This window comes from Marmota monax, unplaced genomic scaffold, assembly GCF_021218885.2.
Source record: "Marmota monax isolate L192 unplaced genomic scaffold, Marmota_monax_Labrador192_F-V1.1 WCK01_AAM20220418_F8-fsc00109, whole genome shotgun sequence".
NCBI classification, from domain to species: domain Eukaryota; kingdom Metazoa; phylum Chordata; class Mammalia; order Rodentia; family Sciuridae; genus Marmota; species Marmota monax.
The window spans coordinates 1976166-1982192 of record NW_026695229.1 but is presented as its reverse complement, the minus strand read 5'-3'; the positions used below and the strand labels follow the sequence as shown (position 1 = coordinate 1982192).

At 39.4% G+C, this 6027-nt stretch overlaps 1 pseudogene; it reads right to left on the bottom strand.

The window, feature by feature from the left end:
- Positions 1-2652: 2652 nt before the first annotated feature.
- Positions 2653-4004, bottom strand: LOC124088306 (activating signal cointegrator 1 complex subunit 1-like; annotated as a pseudogene).
- Positions 4005-6027: the final 2023 nt, after the last annotated feature.

The following is a 6027-nucleotide window of genomic DNA, read 5'->3' as shown; positions in this document are numbered from 1 at the left end:
TCTTCACAATGGGTGGCACAAAATCTCTGACTCAGCAATGAAGCTAAATTCAAACTTCCCAACCATAAAGGTATCTTTTACCCTTCCTGAGGAGTAGGCAACCTGAGGGGTGATGCTTTGTCCCCAGACCTTTTACCTGATAATGTCTTATTTTGGCATCAATTAATGATAGTTGACTGAATCAATTGATCTCCTTCGTATTTGCAACAGTCCCTCCCTCCTTCTATCGCTATGGACTCATGGATTCTTAATCAATGTGTCTGTTAGTCCATTTTTCATAAGCATAATGAAATACCTGAGACTGGGTAACCTTAAAAAAGACAAGAGGTTTATTTTGGCTCATGGTTCTGGTTCAAGGTCAAGGGGTCACATCTGATGATAGCCTTCTTGCTGGCAGAATCCTGAGGTAGTACAGGGCATCACGTGGCAATAGGGAGAATGTGGGTATATTTGTGTCTCTTTTGATCTTTCTCTTTTTATAAAGCCACCAAGATTCAACCAATGGAACTCCATCCTAATGAACTTACCCACTTATAATCACCTCCAAAGTTCTAAAAAACCATAGTCAGATTCCATTCTCTTAAAACCTCATAATGGGGATTAAATTTCAACACATGAACTCCTGTGGGACACTCAAACCATATCCCTACCATAGCAATGTGTTAAACAAGTACACTCATTCTTTTTTGCTGTTCAAATCATCTCAAATTTGGCCAGAACAAGCACCTCTAAGTGACCTCTGTTCTTTTTACATGATCCTGTTAAGTCTTTGAGTCTTTCCTTGACTTATTACTGCAATTTTAATTGGATTTCAGAAGAGAGAAAAGGTAGATGTATGAGCTCAATTTATCTGTGTACTCAAGATGTATACATTCTTCCTTATAGTTTTTAATTTATAATTTCCCGATTTGCATTCACTTTTTCAAAATGGAGATATTTGAAGTCAAGAAACTTCTCTTTTATATTTATGCTGTCTCACATACAATCCTGTTTCATTGATTCTCTTTTCCCAACCAGTCCCCATTCTCCAACTGGATTATTTTGAAGAAAATTCCTAATATATCATCATACCCATAAATATTTTGCTAGATGGTTTGTCTTGAAAAGATATGAACTCAGGTTGGGGTGTGCCTCAGTGGTAGAGTACTTGCCTAGCATGCACAAGGCCCTGAGTTCAATCCCCATTAACACACACACACACACACACACAGAATAATAAAAATATGAATTCTTATTTTAACAAACACAATACCACTATTATCTGAAAAATAACAATTCCTTAAATATCATTAAATTTCAAATCGTTCATTTTTTCTTGTTTTATAAATGCTTTTTGCCTGCAGTTGGCTTATTTGTTAAGATCCAAATAAAAATTCATATACTGCTGGGCAGTGCACACCTTTGATCTCAGTGACTAGGGGGCCTGAGGCAAAAATTCTCAGAACTTTAGTGAGACCCTAAACAACTTTGCAAGATCCCCATGTTCAAAAAAATAAAAAGGGCCAGGTGCAATGGCACACATCTGTAATCCCAGCAACTCAGGAAGCTGAGGCAGGAGGACTGCAAGTTCAAATGCAGCCCTAGCAACTTAGCAGGCCCTACATAACTTAGTGAGACCGTGACTCAAAAAAAGAACTGTGGATGTACTCGGTGGTTAAGTGCCCCTGGGTTCAAGCCCCAGTGCCAATAAACAAACAAATAAAATTCCTATACCTACAGAACTCTGAGCTGAGGAGTGACAGCATTTCCTTACATCTTGAAAGGACCCCTTTGTAGCAATGTATTGAGATAGTGGCAGAATGGAGACCACTATGTCACTTACAGTGAGGGATGGAGCTTGGGCCAGGGTAGTAACACTCGTGGTGAAAATTAAGTACAGGGGGCTGAAGATATAGCTCAGCGGTAGAGCACTTGCCCTAAATGCCCAGGCCCTATTTTTGATCCCCAGCATGGGTCGGGGTTGGGGGAGAAAACAAGAAGAACCCATTTGCTTTAAAGGCAAGTTGCTTTAAATACAAGAGGAAAAGAGATAGGTCATTTAATTAATTTATTTATTTGTACCGGAGATTCAATTCAGAGACACTTACCACAGAGTCAATCCCCAGCCCCCTTTAAAGAAATCCTATATTTTTAGTTGTAGATGGACACAATACCTTTATTTTATTTATTTTTATGTGATGCTGAAGATGGAACCCAGTATCTCACATGTGCGAGGTGGGCGCTCTACCACTGAGCTACAAGCCCAGCCCCATCAGCCCTTTTTATATTTATCTAGAGACAGGGTTTCGCTAAGTTGCTCAGGAACTCACTGGCTGAGGCTGGCTTTGAACTCTGGATCCTCCTACTTCAGCCTCCTGAGTGTCTAGGATTATAGGCATACACCACCACTCCCGGCTATCTTTTTATTATTTTTTTTTAACTTTGGAGATTCATTTATTCACAAATAATCTGTGTAGTTCCACTGATAAATCTGTGGGTTTTTTTTTTTTTTTTTTTGAGTCAGGTATTGGGGATTGAACCCAGTGATACTTAACCACTGAGCCACATCCTTAGCCCTTTTTTATATTTTATTTAGACAGGGTCTCATTGAGTTGCTTAGGACCTGGCTTTCAACTCAGGATCCTCCTGCCTCAGTCTCCTAAGCCACTAGGATTACAGGTGTGTGCCACCATGCCGAACTTCACGGATAAATCTTTGAATGTGGTTAGACACAGTCTCACAACATAGATGCCTTAACACTTAAGGATTCAGAGCAGATTTAACAAAAAGTAAGAATTAAGGTAAGAATAAAGAATGGAAGAATGAGAAAGGGAGGACATGGAGGGAAGAAAAATGTGATGAGGGAGGAGGAGGGGTTGCAGTTCGCTAGCAGAGTACCTGGAAGAATTGATGGGGACAGCTTGGCAAAGCTACACTGGGAGCACTCCCCCTGCTGCTGGTCTGCCCAAAGAAGCGAGTCCCTTCTGCTGCTGACACTCTTCTTTATAGTCCTTCTGATATCAGCATTGTTTCCTTGCTCGTATCCTTAAGAGGTGTTCAATTTCCAATATTTTCCAAGATCTAGCTCAGGAGAAATTGATTTCTTCATAGGAGACGTAGTTTCCAAAATTGTTCACTGTCAACCTCTGAGAGATGTAAATGGAATTGAACTTTAGGGAACCAAAGTAGAAGTTCTCAAACAACTTTAAAATGTTTCAGCCATCATATGATTCTCTTTCCTTAAACATAGATTTGCCATCCACTGTGTAGAGATTCTACCTACCTTCGGCACCAGGATCTTTCCTAAATGATGTATTCCTGGCTGTAGCAGGCAGTTTTACACGATTCCACTCTTTCACTATTAGTCCAGATGACTGAGTGTTCCAGCTCTTGATCAATTAATTTCTGCTGCTTGTTGGAGTCATTTTTCATGTTGGCATAAAGAATATTCACTCTGGGGCTGGGGATGTGGCTCAAGCGGTAGCGCGCTCGCCTGGCATGCGTGCGGCCTGGGTTCGATCCTCAGCACCACATACAAACAAAGATGTTGTGTCCGCCAAAAACTAAAAAATAAATAAATATTAAAAATTCTCTCTCTCTCTCTCTCTCTCTCTCTCTCTCTCTCTCTCTCTCTCTCTCTCAAAAAAGAATATTCACTCTACCAGGATTGTCATTCATGTATTCTATCTCTGTCATCTCTACTTCCAAGGATTATCCCCCAGAAATGTCATTAATGAACTTCTTTTAATAGCACTGTAGCATCTCACACGTCTGCTGGATCTTTCGCTCACTCAAAATTACCAACACCCCAATAGTTAGGCAAAGTTTTTTGGGTTTCTTGAAAATGGTGCTATCAAACCAATGATCCTGGAGTCCTAGCTACTCATCAAGTTGAGGCAGGAAAATTGTGAGTTTGAGGTCAGCAGTTCAGAGATTCAGTCCATGGTCAGCCAAATCCATCCCTGTGGGCCTGAGGTGGAGTATCATAGCAGAAGGGAAAGGCAGAGGAAAGCTGCTCACCTCATGGTAACCAAGAAGCAGAGCATGACAGTTATCTTAAAGACTTTGAATTCTTTGAAATATTATCTAGTTCTAGTCCCAAGTTTTTTTTTTAGTTGTACATGGACACAATATCTTTATTTATTTATTTTTATGTGGTACTGAGGATTGAACCCAGTGCCTTATGCATTTGAGGCATGTGCTCTACCACTGAGCTACAACCCCAGCCCTCGAGTCTCAGGTTTTTCTTGTTTTGTCCAAATCAAGGCTTCTGAATGAATGAAAGTAGAGACACTGTAAATATTCATAGAGGACTCTTAAATAAGTTACAGTTATTACTACTTTATAGTAGCTTTTTAGATAGGATAACCCCCTTTGTAACAATGTTACTTTACTGTCCTGAATGTATTTTTTTTTTTTTTTTTGCAGGGCTGGGAATCAAACTTCTGGCCTTGCACATGCCAGGCAAGTGCTCTACCTCTCAGCTACAAGGCCAGTCCTACATATATCATTTTTAAAGATTAGTAATATCCGACTGAACAATAACAAAGAAAGGAAAAGGAAATTCCTGATAATGAAATAACATGAGTTTCACTGAGTATAATGCTCAGGGTCTTATGACTGCTCAGTAGCGCACCATGTGGAGTTGGATGCACCTTTGTCTACAAACAAGAACAGGGGTGCCATTTGAGTGTGATCAATGTCTTGGGTAATACTGTGACATTTGGAAATGATGAACAATTTCTGTATAGATCCAAACTACAAAATTAATGCTTATCTCTGATTAGCCAGCAGTTGCAGGCCTGAAAAATGCTGGGGATGTTAAAATTTTCAGCAACCCAAACTAAAACTAAATCCCTTTGTCTTATGTGGAAAATGCAGTTCTAGACTTAGATAATGACAAATGAGTTTTCCATGCACATAAATGTCTTCCTGAACATTCAGAAGTCATGTGGGCTGTGCTGTTAAAAGTACTTTACAACCTGGGTGCAGTGGTGCACGACTGTAATCCCAGCTACTTGGGAGGCTGAGGCAGGAGGATCACAAGTTTGAGACCAGCCTTAGCAACTTAGGGAGGGCTTAAGCAACATAGAGATATCCTGTCTCAAAGTAAAAAAATAAAATTCACTAGGGATGTGGTTCAGTGGTAAAGTGCCTCTGGGATCAATCCCAAGTATCCCTTCCCACCCAAAAAAGAAGTGCATTTCAAGATGTTAGCATCACTATCAGAAGTCCACAAATTTCCAGAGTGCCTCCTGGAGTTTTGCCACCCGTCTAAAAACCACAGGCATAAAGAGTAGGATGTAGTTATTAAAAGAACAATGTAGTACATCTCAAAATTAGACTTTGTGAAGAGTAAAATCAAGGGTTATCTTTATGCTAGTACAAGCCTAGAATATCCCTGGGAGAAGAAATGTTTCACAGTGAATGACTCCAGATATAATCTCGCTGTGTACAGTGAGGACTAATTTTTACCTGTATTACATATATATGAAAAAGTTTAAAAATACATATAAAAAATGAATCAATAGTATTGAGCTCACTTCAGAATACTTACTGTAAACAAAGATATTGCTGAAAACTTAGACTTTTCCATTCATCGATACAGTCATTAGTTATTAGGCAGTATTCTAAAACAGTGTTAGAAATCATTTCTTTTTCAGTATTGGGGATTGAACCCAGAGGGGCTTAACCACTTAAAAACCCCAGCCTTTTTCATTTTTTGAGACAGGGTCTAACTAAATTGCCCAAGCTGGCTTTGATCTTGCAATCCTCTTGCTCCAGCCTCCTGAGCTACTGGGATTGAAGGTGTGTACCACAAGGCCCAGCTAGAATTTTTTTTTAAAGATTTGTCCTATCTCTCTATCTAGATATTTTAGTTGTAGATGAACACAATATCTTTATTTTATTTATTTACTTTTATTTGGTGCTGAGAATCGAACCCAGGGCCTCGCACATACTAGGCAAGCCCTGAACCACAACCTCAGCCCTAGAAATTCTTCTTAGTGTTTTATTTTATTTTTTAAAAATATTTTTAGTCATTGATAG